At 38.7% G+C, this 15,027-nt stretch overlaps 1 protein-coding gene across 2 annotated transcripts in view; it reads left to right on the forward strand.

Annotated features, from left to right (window-relative positions):
• TTN8 (Structural maintenance of chromosomes (SMC) family protein) overlaps positions 1 to 15,027 on the forward strand; it is a 315,922-nt gene that overhangs the window by 196,087 nt on the left and 104,808 nt on the right. The window lies entirely within an intron of this gene.

A 15,027-nucleotide genomic window follows, 5' to 3' on the forward strand; every position in this document is an offset into this window, starting at 1 on the left:
AATGGTTGTCTTGATTTCCTCCATGGATTTATCACTTAATTATTTTACAAGAAATATTTCACTTTGGAACACTGTAAGATTTTCTGCATGTAGTTTTTATTTCCTGTTTGACATATTTGAACTTTGAGGTACACTTGAAGTTCTCCTCCATTGGTCTTGATGCCTTTTTGACATGTAAACAGCTTCAGATCTTCTTCAGATGGTTTTTCCCTGGTTTGTAGCTTGTCATCTAAGTTGCATGAAATGCCGAAACGTTTCAGAGTTTCTGAAACAGGTATGCTTAGAAATGTCACCTACCAAAAATGGAAATGTCGGTCGAAACGTCATATATGTATATATATATATATATATATATATATATATATATAAAAGTGAATAACACATTATCTTGCAAGAAAAAGGGAATAAGACTCATAGATGACAATTTAGAAGGTAAAACAAGTCTATATTAACACTCTAGTAGATGATTACATGATGGTTGAGTTTCGGCCAAGTTTCGGAGTTTCAGGTATGGGTACGGTCCAAAATGCCAGATTCCTTGAAGTTTCGTGCAACATAGCTGGTCATAGATTCTTTCCTCTCATCCTCATTCTAGTTCATTTTTTTCCTTGTACCAAGAAAACTCTCTCCCTGCTGTTATATCGTGCCCCCTCTTCCTCCTACCTCTCTCTATAAAAATGTATATATTGAGGTTTTTGACTTATTGAATGTTTATTACTTTTATGATGAAACTTTGAGTACCATACACCCAACATCCAAAAGATGTTTCATCTGCTGCAGAGTAACACCAATTGGAGAAATATTCAATTACATCATAGTATATTTGATCATAATATGCTTAAATTAAAGTTCTACAATCCTTTTTTGGTTTTGTTTACATACTGGAAACATGATTACAAGTTGACTATGCCACAGAGAGGCTACACATTAAAAGCCTTGAAGTGCAGCAACTATGGCATCTCAAAAATGAAACTGAGAGTTTGTCTGTTAAACATGAAAGAATAATACATTTTTAATATAAATAATTTTTAAAGCCTTGCTGCTTAGCCATAGTTAAGTAACTCAAAGACAAAAGTACTCCACTGTCAACTGTCAAGAACTGAAAGTATTTTTTGTCTTCATCATAATAGCAGTATTTTCTTACTAAAAATGCATCCACTGGACATGTATTTTATTAAGTCCAAGTGTACCACCAGCATCTGATTGCAGAATTCTGTCTTCAATTGGATGAAAGATTGGGACTCTATTAAAGAGCAAGCAGGAGGCTCTTAGCTGACATCATCTACCTCAGTCTCGTCAAGAAGATCTCATACTGACCCTGTACCCTCAATGCTGGCCAGGCATCACCATCAGCATGCTCTTGCTCTACACCAGAAGTAACACTTCTCTACTGTGCTACTGTGATCTACACAAACAAATTTGGGGGAATGGCTCTATCTTTCTCTTCTGCTGTCATATCTAGCAGAACCCTACCTCCCCCATTGAGATGGCTAGGAATGATGAGCTTGTCTAGGCCCTTAACAATATTTGTCCTATGATTCCCAAAATTAAACTGGTCACTGCTCAACAAATTATGAAATAACCTTTCTGGGACGTTTCTAAGGTTGAGAAATCCCTACATTTGACCCTTATTCCATTAACCTGAAAAGATTCTTGGACAACTGCAGTAAAAAGTATTATTTGCATGTAGAAGTTGGTGAGTCTCCGCTGCCTATTATTCTGTGTTACTGGATTCACGGGGTCTTGATGCCGGATCTGCAGATCCACGTTTCAGATTTGGATGTGGATATGGATAATCAAGGTTTGTGTAGGATCCACTACATAAATGGATCCTTCAAACTTGGAAACGTATCTCGTGCTACTTGTTACCACTCAAACCAGCAGGGGACCTAAAGGGGTTCCTAAAAGGGCAACTGCTAGGTTAAGGGCAATAGTGGAGGCTTAGCCGACTGTCACCACAGCTAAGTCTCCCTGCTCTTTACAGACTTTCACCGATGGGAGGAGTTCCGGTAGTGTGGGGATCACTTGTAAAGTGTACGTCAATGGACAAGTGATAAGTGACCCTAGAAACCCTTTCCCAAGGATGGAATGAAGAATGGAACTTGCTTGCTGTTTAAGCAAGGGACTTGGTCCACCAGGGGTAAGGGGTGAAGATTGGAGGGTTGAGGGAGAAGGAATAGGCTTACAGGCAAGGTTCTCAATCCCTATAATCCTTGGGGAAACTTGGATTCCCAAATGATCCTTAACAAATAATCTTTGTTGAGAAGTGGGATCACACAGGGCCAAGTGGACCCAGTCCAGGTTTAGGGATGGAATGTAGCAACCAATACTGTTCCTATCCTGAACAAGGTGAAAGGAAAGGATTAGACAAGAATGTTTACTTGTAAAGGTTGAAATGGTCCTGTTGAGGTCTAGCCTTGGGGATGCCTAGGAAAAATTCGATCCTAGAGCTAGGGCTTGGGATTCCGTAAGATTCCACTATTAGAATTGCCTCAAATTTGGAGGAGAAGGAGGGGACCCACTAGTGCAGTAACCTATAGGAGATCGAAGTTTTTCCTTGGGTCAATTCTTGACAAATTGATGCCTTAGGTGACGTAATGGCGCTCGACTTGGGGAAGAAGGGGAAAATGGTAAAAAGAGGGTTACAATGATCACCCTTTTTAAGGGACCAATGCCCACTTCACTTGGGGATATGGAGTCAAGGATGGTGATGAGTAAGAACTTGGTTTCTTGATCAAGGAGGCCCAGAAAGTCAGTTTCATCCAATGTTGAGAGAAAGAAAAGAAAAGTCACCTTCAACATTTATACTTCAAAGAAAATGATGCAAGCTTATCGAGACAAATAATCTCTTGGACATTTCATTCATATAACAATGACCCATACATTAAGTTAGCTAAAACATGCTCAATTCCACATTTCGATTATGGAACAACTAGCCCCAATTTTAGCAGTATGCAGCAACAAGAATAATAACATGAAAATTTACTTACAACATTATAAAGTATATCCAACTAGGATTTTGTTCACAAGACAAAGCTCCAAGACAAGATAAATAGCCCAAATCCATATGTCAAAATTCATCCATCTCCAAAAAATATCCTCCAAGGAAAAAATGCAAAGTTCTCTATGATTAGAGAGATCCCAAGTCAAGTGATGATCCAATTGAATGTATCTAACATCAATATATAGCCTCCTAAGGATTTCGAATTAGCCTATGGGCCTACATTAGCCCCTAATGATAAAATAATGTGCAAATAAAATCCCTAATTGGTGACAAGCCCACCAAACTAGCTCACAAGTGTAAAAATAAGCCTCTCAAGGGGCCAAATAATAATATTTACATGTCGTAGGGCCCTTCGAAGGCATAATAATATCTAGAAGTGCCATATTGAGGAATCAATTCCTCAGAATATGATGGACAGGAGGGTGACCCCTTGTGTCTAAAGTGTAAAAACACCCCTCCAAGATCAAGTTGGCCTGATAGCTAAGATGTCGGCCTCATTAGGGCATGTTGGCCTTCTTGGAAGCCTATATATAGTAGAGAATTCAACCTCCTATGGACATTCATTCTCTCACTCATCATCCAAGCGAAGAAGAAGAAGAAGAAAGGCGAGCGAAGGAGGAAAGAAGGAATAAGGATGAAGTTTTGGGTTGGTTTTCTCTCTCTCTCTCACGTGCGAAGATAAGGCTAGGGTTGTGCTAAGAAGTCGGCCTCATTAGGGCATGTTGGCCTTCTTGGAAGCCTATATATAGCAGAGAATTCAACCTCCTATGGACATTCATTCTCTCACTCATCATCCAAGCGAAGAAGAAGAAGAAGAAAGGCGAGCGAAGGAGGAAAGAAGGAATAAGGATGAAGTTTTGGGTTGGTTTTCTCTCTCTCTCTCTCTCACGTGCGAAGATAAGGCTAGGGTTGTGCTCCAAGTTGCACGAAGCGCCAAAAAGTTTCGGAGTTGTTAATCAAGGTTGTCATTGATGTCAATATGACATTGACCGAGATGGCAATATTTCGTGTGATACATGATGCTGCCCTAACAAACCCTAAGTGAATCCCCTAAGCATGAAGATGATGAAAATTCCCTAGCTATATATCTCTATCTATATGATGACAAGCCCTAAATAATTGATGCATGATCTAATGAAGAAACCCTAGACATACCCTAATGAAAAACCTCCAAGGCAAAACCCTAATCCTAAATTCCTAAACCCTAACCCTAAGTTACTAAGTCCTAAATTACAAACACCATATACTATACAAGTATTACCTATACACTTAAAAGTATTAATTTGAGCCACACCTTAACTCTTGAAATATATATACAAGAAATATATATAGGGGACATATATACTTGAACATTTCACTAATCTAAAATCATGGGGCATTATTAAAAAAAGTGAAAAGGTAACGTTGTTAGATAATGACCCCACAACATTTCCTAAAAACGTTGATTTCTAACCATACATAGTTAAACAATGTACACATTGGACGCTGGAGGTATGTGTTTCATATTAGTGTTGAATCTGTCTAATATTTGTGGGCTCCACTAAATCAGGTTGGATTCTCTAAAAGATGACGTCTCTCCCTCATTAAATTTTATATAAATAACCAAATGTCAATATAAAATCAAAATACCTTTGACGGTACGTGTAGTCTCTGAAATGTATTGTACGCTGAATGTTGCATATTTAATAAAAAAACTATGAATTAATTACATGCCGACTCCACCAAAACATTAGTCGGTTTTATAGGTTGGCTTTCTTTATGATGTTGTCCGTTTAAAAATGTATGCATATAATTATATATAAGTTATGATGCGTTGAAATGAATGTGGAGCATACAGATCTGGAAAACAAAAAAAATACGAAGAAAAAGAAAACCGTTACCTCTTGTGAACTCACAAGGAATGCACTTATGGAACGGTGATGATATGGAACAACAGGCCGAAAAAAGAAGAATTCTGGGTTGGTCTCTCGTTGGAGTTGTTGTGAAGCTCAGACTCACCAGTAATAAACTTTAAACAGACCTGTGATACCTTGAAGCCTGGAGTTACAGCATTGGTCGCACATGGAAAAAGTTTTAAAAGGCTCAGATTATATATATACTAAAGCAACCTGTGGATGAAAGGCACCTGTGGAAGGTTGGTTGAAGGTGTTAAACTGTGAAGAAAAAACACTTCGGATCACTGTAGCATGGACTCTGTAGGCAGTGAAGAAGCTCGATCTGCATAAACTCGGTCCTGTAGCAGATAGCCTCAGACCTTTATCCTGAGAAGGCAACTGAACAGTCATCTCTTGGTAGCTCGATGTATCATCTCAGAAATTCAGATTACAAATCGGAATTGTTTGTCAGTGCAGACTTTGGATCACTGTTTGTAAAGCTCGGATTTGTGTCTTTATCATTAACCTTGGACTTAGAGCAACATTAACTCTCAGACCTACAGTGATCATTGTTAAATAAAGGACAGTCAAACCAGCAGTGGAGGCCTAAGAATAGTCCAACATCGTAAAGTAACAATAAGTAGTCACTGGTGGAGGCCTAAAACATTGGACAGTCAAACTCAAATTGATTGGACATAAGAAGAGTTGAATAGTGAAAAATTCTGTTGAAGGAACTCAAGTAAGTACATTACTCAATGTTATTAAAGAAGATCTTGTGGAGTGGCTTGTTGAAGTGAAATTGAAGACTCTTGAAGAAGTTATTTGAAGATCTTTGGTTGGGTACCATGAAGACACTTTGAAGAATTTGTGGAGACCTTGTTTGAAGTCTTTGTGGAGTGGTCTTGAAGAAGATCCCAGATTGGAGCCCTCTTGATGAGTAGCCTTGACTGACCTTGGAGACACTGTTGAATACATTGTGGTGGGATATCTTGAAGATAACATCGAAGACCATGATACATCGCTGATGTCATCATGGGGTAACTTGGAGAAATTGTTTGGGTATGATCAAGAGCATTGGTGACACCTTCTAAGAAATCAGGGCTGTCATTGATGATGTAGCGTGGAAGACTACAGTGAAGTTGGAGATTGACATGGCTTGTTGAAGAAGATATTGGGAGCAGTGAAATACTATCAAACACATCTAGACAAAGTACGAGAGTGGGTTGGAGCCCAAAGGGTTGGTGCTTGGAGGTTGGAGCCTCGAACAACAAGGTCAGTGCCTTGGAGAATAGGGTTGGAGCCCTAGAGGATCGAAGTCCTCAAGAATCCAGGTTGGTGCCTGAAGAAGATAAAGGATTGGAGTCCTTGGGGTCGGCGCCTTGAAGGATAGGGTTGGAGCCTTAGAGGATCAGAGTCCTCAAGAAACCAGGTTGGTGCTTGAAGCAGATATAGGATTGGTGTCCTTGGAGTCGATGCTCCTAAACTCAAGGTTGGTGCCTTGGATAAGATAGGGTCGAAGCCCTAGAGGTCAGAGCCTCACTAAAGTCCAAGTTGGAGCTTGGCAACAATTTTTGTACTCATTCATTTGTACTTGATTCAATTAATAAAAGAATTTATTCTTATCATTGTTCATTTTGTGTTCTAAATATAAGTGATCTAACTGGTAAAAGTATCAATTGAAAAGAAATACTGATTCACCCCCCTCTCAGTATTTCCAACAAGAGTTTCCGAAACGGGTACGTTTAGAAACGTCACCTCCCAAAAAGGGAAACTTTGGCTGAAACGTCATATATAGAAAGAAATAAAGAAATTTATAAATTAGTGATTAACACATTATCTTGCAAGAAAAAAGGGAAATAAGACCCATAGATGACAATTTAGAAGGAAAACAAAGTCCATATTAACTATCATAGATGATGAAATGATGGTCGAGTTTTGGGTATGGGTACGATCCGAAATGACGAGTTCCTAAAAGTTTTGTGCACCATAGGTTTTGCAGCTACAAGGTCGAACTTTTCAAGTTGCAGAAACAAGGTCGAAATTGGTGGAAGAAAGGACTATTAGGTCACCTACTAGCCCTAGAAGATGAAGCAGCCCAAGCAAAGGAGAAAGGAAGCCATGGAAGCCCTAATTTCCCTCACACGTGTGGAAGCAACAACTGCGGCACGGGTCAAAAATTTTAGACTTGCAATGGAGGTCGAAATTCTGTAGCTTGTGGTCGAAGTTGTGTAGCCGGAAGAGATTTGACTCGATTTGACTTGGATAGGAAAAGCACATCATCAAGAAGGTCTGAATTGGTGTTGGAAGGGTCGTGGTCTTGGTCTAGAGGTCTTGGAATTCATGATTTGAAGAATCTGTAAGAAGAGAAGAGATTTGTGGGTTTTCCTCTCAAGAGGAGAGGTTTTGGCCTTGCCTTGCATCCTACATCATGTGTTCTTGTGTACTATTGATCTTCATGTTTTTGGTAGCTGTTTGATGATAAGAACAACATAATAACAAAATAAGCTAATAATCAAGAAAAATAAAAATACATCAAAAGAAGTTATCAAGTCTAAGAGAAATCACCCTAATTGTAGCCCCATTGATTTTTCAACACTACTACCCCCTGCTCTTTATGAATTTTTACCAATGGGAGGAATCTCGATTTATAGGTCACCTAAGAGATGTTCTATACTTAAAGGTATTGTAGAAATTTTAAGTCTTGTAGCCCCACACAGTTTCAATTTGTTTCACACATCAAGTTTAATGCCCAAACCCCATGGTTCATTTGCTGAGATTAAACTTGAATTTAAATCGCAACTAAAACACTAGAAGCTACCACTACTTTTCACTTTCAGTTAATAATTTCCCAAGCATGCAGAAAAATTTAGACACTAATTTTTGGAGAATCAGACCCTGAAAAAACCCTGAATGGAAAACCAGTAGGAAATGGATTTTTATTTGCTTTTTCTTAGAGAATTTTTTATAGCATTGAATACACATTAGGGGTACATATCTCCATTGTTGAAATACTGGTCAACTTCTAGAAACTCTTGCTGCTGTCCTTGAAACTTGTGCCACTTTCCAGACTTTGACTGCCTTAAATTTCATGCCACAGTTGGCATTTCTTTGCCTCGAAAATCTTGCCACTGGATTGACAATTTTCCCTCAAAAATCGTGCCCATATGACAAATGTCTGTTGTGAAATATGTGCATTTAGATTGATTTCTTCTCCTCGATTTTTGTTCATGTTAGACCGACTTTTCCTCCTTCAAAATTGTGCTATCAAACCAGCATTAAATGCAGTTTGACCCTTGAAATTTGCGTTGCTAGCCTTGAAAATGACACTAAGGAACTGTTGTACCTTGTCGGTTTTTGTGCACCCTTCCAACCTTGGGATTCGTGCCTGTACTTGCCTTCTCTTTGCTGTAAATTGGTCTCTCCTTTAGCAAATGACTATCTCAACCTTCTCCTTGCTTATCTTTTTCTCCGCTCCTCTTCTCCAAGAGCTACACATGAAGAATGAGCCTCCTCTTCCCTTTTTCCTCTTAAGTTTCCATAAGGATGAGAAGACCTGTCCCTAAGATCAAGGGTTGACGTTAGATCTTAGCTTCTCTTGATCAAGGGTGGAGATCTAATATCACATTGACCCCCTCTCTTGTCTCCCTGACCCCCTCTAGTCACTTTAATAACTTGTTGTACCATGTACCTTTTTGCCTCATAAAGTCACTTTAAAAACATAAAATTACTTTAATATTATAAAGTACAATGTACTTTTAGAACTCATAAAGTGACTAAAAATTCACATGACTTTAATGATCTCATAAAGTCACACTAAAAAGGTGCTTTCAGTTGTTTTCCTAGGCTTTGGCAAAAAGCACTAGGAAACACCTCCTTTGTACTTTTTTGAATAGGTATGTGGTGACTTAAAGACTTCTAAAGGAGGACTCAACATAACAACAAGGTTCAAGTGATGAAGAAGAGGCAATTTGCTTCCCTTAGATAAGCCAAATTAGGGCTCACTAGAGCTAGGGTTTGAGTAATAGCTTGGAAAAAAGAATGTCCCAAGGTCATGGTGTAAGGAAAAGGTTTCGAACAATGAGTATTAGCACAACAAAGGCACATGAAACCTTCAACATGTGCTCAAGTTGAAGCTTAAACCAAACTAGGGTTTTATACTAGGGAAAACAACTAGGGCAAGAGAAATTATAGATGGAAATGGAAAGAATGGCTAGTAAGACGAATGATTTTGAGGCAATCACTACAACCCTTGATTTTGAAACTATCTAGGACCAAAAATTCCCATTCTTAGCTAATTCGTACTAAGTTCCAATTGGACCGCATAGCCTTAAGAGGGTCGAATTAGAGAAAAGAGAGAGAGAAATTTAATTTGTGGATAAAAGATGAATTGATCACCAACAAGACCTGGGCAATGCTTAGTCCTAGGGTTGATGGAGTCTATGGATTTTTAAGAATGGTGAAAACTTGCAAAGGTGTACAAATATTTTGATGCCCTGGCAACAAAACCTAACTATTACCTTTGTGAGGGATCAAAATTTACTTGGGAGAGCTAATGTAAGATTCACCAAGGGGGTTGTTATTCACATATCATACAATGAGTAATGCATGCAATAATGAGACCTAGCTTCCATATAATTGATATTCAATAAATTAGGGCACAATAGAAAAACCCTAGATCATTAATTTATTCCATACATTAGACATAAAATCATAAATTTTCAATAATAAAACACTTACAGGACAATATGCATGTACAATCCAATCATTGATCCAACGAAACTTCTCCAAGATCAAGAGTATAGCTCCAATATAGATAATGCTCCATAGATCACTATTTCTCCAAAGTTTCAAGAATGCCAAAATTCTCCCAGCGAGGTCGAATTGTCACAAGTGATGATGATTAAAAATGAAAGTCTTCTCTTCTATTTATATGAGGAGGATGAATTCTAATTTAGCCTAAAAGCCCCCTAATGGCAAGTTAAATCACAATAATCCCTTCGGTTACAAGCCAACCCACTAGCTCTCAACATATTCGGTAAGAAAAGCTCACACGTGTTAGCCGTGAAGCCTCTATGGCTGATGTCATCCATAATGTTGAAGAAACTTCCTATAGTTGTGAAATATGAAATTTAATTTGCTAATTTCTACCACAAGAATCTTTTAGACATTTGCTGAAAATAATAATGCACATGCACATCAAAGGACAGATAATTTTGCTCAATGACCATGGAAAACCCCAGGGGGAGAACCCCAAAATGATAATTATATTTTCTTTTCCTGGAGTAAATTTCACACAACAAAATTTATGGAGAAATTACGACATTTAATGAAGTTGCTGTCCTGATCATACAACCATTAATATAGCTTCTTTAAATGCTAATGACGTCACCCACTGCGGTTGACATCACTTGTAAGATTGCCTCGATTTTTGTGCTTAATCTCCAGTAGAAAATCTGCCTTCTCTAATTCAGAAATTCAACCCTCCAAGGAAGTGTTCAAAGCCTCATCTCTCTCTCCTCATCATCTCATCAATCTCGCATGAATGAATGTTTTGGTTTGTCTGGCCTCTAACCCTAATTGTGCTCTTATAGGCTCTCATAAGAGATCAATGACTCAAATTCAATCTTAATGAATGGTTGAAATCATGATCCAAGTCATGCTCACATGGATCCCCAAAATTTTCTTTATGAGAAATTTAGAAAACACACTTGTGGTTTAAAAGCACTTTGACTTTGTATTTCACAAAATCATTTTGTAAGTCCTTTTTATGCCTTTCACTTTAATGCTAGACCTTACATTTAAGTAGGTTCAAACACCTTGTAAGGTACCTATTATCAATTTATCACTCAATCTAGCATGGGTCCTAAGAGGGGTTCCAAAGGGACAACTACTAGACCAAGTGGCAACAATGGGACAAGGACCCATTGTCACCTCAGTCGATGCCCCTTGCTCTTTACGAACTTTTATTGATGGGGGGGTGGGGGTCCTGGTATAAGGAAATCACTAGGAATGATGAATCAATGATGGGATAGGTAGTGATTTTTAGAGCCCATTCACAATAGAGAGCCAAATAATAGGGCTTGTTTGTTTTGGAAGCAAGGTGAAAGGCTCTCTAAGAAAGGCTTAAGGGAAGCTTAGACCTAGGGGTTAGAGGTATTCCTTAATGAGGGATACCCTAGACCTAGGATTTCTTTAGAAGCAAGGTTTATAAGTGGCCTTGTAAGATAATAATGATAAAGATGCAGAATCACAAAGGAGCCTTCGGAAGGTCCAAGTTTGACCTAGGGTTTATATTTTTTATCTTCCTTTCAATGGTCATGCAAGGCCAAACAAGGAGGATGAGAAGGGCCTCGAGAATGATGAACTTCCTTTGAGTTTTCTAATAATGAGGCCCTTGAAATCTACCTTAACCTAGGAGGAACCTAGACAAGTATGTTCTTATGGCTAGGGCTTGGTGTATCTCCCAATCTGACCGTGGGAATGACCTCAAAATTGGAGGACCCCTTGAGGACACATCAACGCAAATGGCTGCCAACTCGTTCCAAAATTGGATGGCTACAAAACAATTTGCTTGATGCTCTAGGAGACCCACCAAGGCTACGGTAGAATTCAAAGGAAAGGTAAGAGAAGAAAGTTTTGGGGTGATCAACAATGGATTGTGGACTAGTGCCTTGCTTTTTGGAAAAAATGGAGTCAAATGATTTTGGCTAAACCATAGTTACAAATTCAACACTCCCTCTTAACTAGGGAGGTATTCATAACCACTGTAAATTGTAATAGATGTTTTCAAGTTGAACAAATTTCTCTAAAGAAAAAGTTATCCATTATTACTAGCATCATCATTTATCATCAACATCTTGCTAGCGGCGATATTCGAGTTGGTACCAAACCCATGGCAATGTCATCCGTATATTAGGACTCACTCCTCTCGAGTGATCGATCCTTGAATTCATGGCCACTAACTAGGCCAATTAGCTGAGACCTATGTTGCAGGAAATGTGGTATAGAGGTTCGTTTCCGTACGGAAACGGGTACGAAACGCGGAAACACGTTTGGTACGGCCGTGAAACGCGTTTCTGGCCATACTGCCACGTTTCCCGAAACGGAAACGTGGCCAGTACGGCCGGAAACGCGTTTCAGGGCCGTACAACCCACGTTTCCTCATTAACTTGTGTTTTTTTTTTTTAAATTTGTTTTTAAATTTACTTTTAGGGTATGTTAGTGACTTCTTGTTGCTTCTAGATGTGTGTCTAAAGTTATAAAAGTGAATTTTTGCCCTAGTGTTGATATGCAGTTCATCAGGAAGTTTGAGGGATATGCAGTTCATGGTAATGTTAAATTCTTAAAGTAAAAGTGATATTCTCCTTTATTTTTCATTTTCATCCTTTTACTTAAATTTTTAACATTACCATGAAATGACTCAGGATGTTTGAGAGTGGTTTCGCCCTCATTGGATTTCATATGGAGAAAGTAGAATTTTAGATCTCACTCAAAATCCAACAGACTTATTTGTTTTTCAGGATTTCAGAATTAGAGGGATTGCAATGTTTCCATTGGATTTTATCATGTACTAGGGTTTGGAACTTTTATTTAATCAAGAGAACCAAGCCCTCTATGCAAGGGAAACTCCCAATAATCAAGATCATGTAGGGCACTAGGGTATGAAACGTGTATTTAAACAAGAGCACTAAGGTCGTTCGACTATGTAGGAGGAGACTCCCAATACAACAGTGGTCCTTCTAAAGAATGGGATGTGGATGCAGAAAATCCTGATTTGGATCTCTCTCTTGCAGCCTTATAGTCTTTATTGTACTTGCAGCCTCATATATTAATATAAATAAAGGCTGATTTTGAGATTTGGATATATAATAAAGGTTGCTTTTGGATATTCCAATATTTTTATTTTCATTATGTGATCATTCATGAGTAAATGTGATGTAAATTAAATCTTAATGTTTAAGTGTAATAGATTATAATGTATCATTTATGCTTTATGATTGCACATATATATATATATATATATATATATATATATATAAATATTTTCAATATATATATATATATATTTTCAATATATATATATATATATATATTTTCAATATATATATATATATATTCGCGTTTCCCCGTTTCCAAAATTTGGGGAGGTCGCGTTTCGTATCGCTTCCCGTTTCGGAAACTCGTACCCGTTTCCCCGTTTCATGCAACTTAGGTTGAGACCCTCAACTAGCAAGCTCTCTCTCACCTTTCCTGGTGAGCGCTGTGGGTCAAGACCTCACTCAACACCTTCCTGATTGGTTATCGGGTCTAAATGTTGAACAAGACCTCACTCGACCCTATCCGGTGTGTAATTAGGGTCTATGACCTCACTCCACCCTTCCAGTGTGTGATTAGGATCCATATGCTGAAGGACATCACTCCATGATGGTTGGTGTGTGATCATACTCTTCTCCTCCAAGAGACACTCACTCAACATTGCCTGTTGAGCCCTTTGGGTCTCTTTGACCCATTCTTCCTTTTAGGAGAATGTCCATCCGTGCTATAGACAATTTAGCACTCCTTCTCAACAAAAGGGGTAATTTGTACGAGTCTCGACTTGTGTTTGAAGAACATGAACTTGTCCCTTGATAACGACTTCATAAGAACATCAACTGTCCGCTCATCAGTGGAGATGTACTTGAGCCTTATTGCTCTCCTTTGCACCATGTCACAGATGTAGTGGTACTTGATCTCAATATGCTTCGAGTTCCATATGCCTCAAATCCTTGTGGTTGCTCTATGTAGACCTCTTCCTCAGTTTCTCCATTAAGGAAAGCAGTCTTTACATCCATTCGATGTAGTTCCCATCCCATGGAAGCAGTTAGTGAAATGATGGATCTAATGGAGATGTACCTGGCAACTAGAGTAAAAGTATCATTTTAGTCTTCTCCCTCTTTCTAGGATAATCCTCGATCCACAAATCATGCCTTGTATTTGTCGATACTCCATTTGTAGCATGCTTAAACTTGTATATCCATTTGGAAGTTACTGCTAACTTGCGCTCAGGCCTTGGCACAATCTCCCAGACATTATTCTTCATGATCGATTGGTATTCCTCATTCATTGCTTCCTTCCACACTTACTGACTAGGTGCTTCTTCAAACGTGGAGGGTTCTTCATGGAGGGTTCCTCATCAATAAGTTGTGTCATGAGGGTTGCATTGCTGGGGAACCTCTTAGGTTTCTTCACCTCTCCAGATGTGCCATCAGGAGCTGCATGCCCTTCAACCTCTTCCAATGTGGATCTATAAGCCATGCTGGTCTCTTCTTGATCTCTAGAACTATAGCTTGTTTTGCTGGATCTTGAGGTCCTACTGGCCTTCCAGTACATTCTGTAGAACTTGAATGTTCCTCTCTTGAGGTCTCCTGCCTTACTTCATCCAGGGAATCTACAGAGACTTCCTTAGACCTCCAATATGCCACTCTTTCATTGAAGGTGACTTCTCGGCTGACCTTAATTCCTCATTGTTTTGGAATGTAAATTCTATAGGATTTTGACGATTCACTATATCCAACAAATATTCCTTTCTTTCGTGAAGGCTCAAGTTTGTTCCTCTTATACTCAACAACATGAATATATACAGGACAACCAAAATATCTCATGCGCCTGACCTCAGGCTACATTTTAGGGAAGGCTTCTTCAAGAGTCATACCTTCCAAAACTCTATGAGGACTTCGATTTTGAATGTATACATCTATCTGTGATGCTTCGCCCCATAAGAACAAGGTCATATCCAAATCATGCATCATGGCCTTGACAAATTCTTCAATGGATCTGTTCTTTCATTCTGTTACACCAGTTTGTTGTGGATTATAGGGGACAATTAGCTCCCTCTTAATCCGAGTCTGCTTGTAGAAAGCAACAAACTCCTTTGAGGTGTATTCTCCTTCATTTCCAGATCTCGGTATCTTGATCTTTTTACTTGTCAAGTTTTCCACTTCAGCTTTGAATTCTTGTAACTTGTTGAATACGTCATCTTTTGCCTTCTAGAGATATATCCATGTCTTATGAGAGAAGTCATCAATGAATGTCACATAGTACAATGAACCACCACGTGATTTTTCGGGAATTGGACCACACACATAAGAATGAATCAAATCCAAAGTTTCT

The sequence above is a fragment of the Pinus tabuliformis genome, chromosome 5_2, assembly GCF_031772625.1.
Source record: "Pinus tabuliformis cultivar Carrire ecotype Pingquan chromosome 5_2, CPIR1, whole genome shotgun sequence".
NCBI lineage: Eukaryota > Viridiplantae > Streptophyta > Pinopsida > Pinales > Pinaceae > Pinus > Pinus tabuliformis.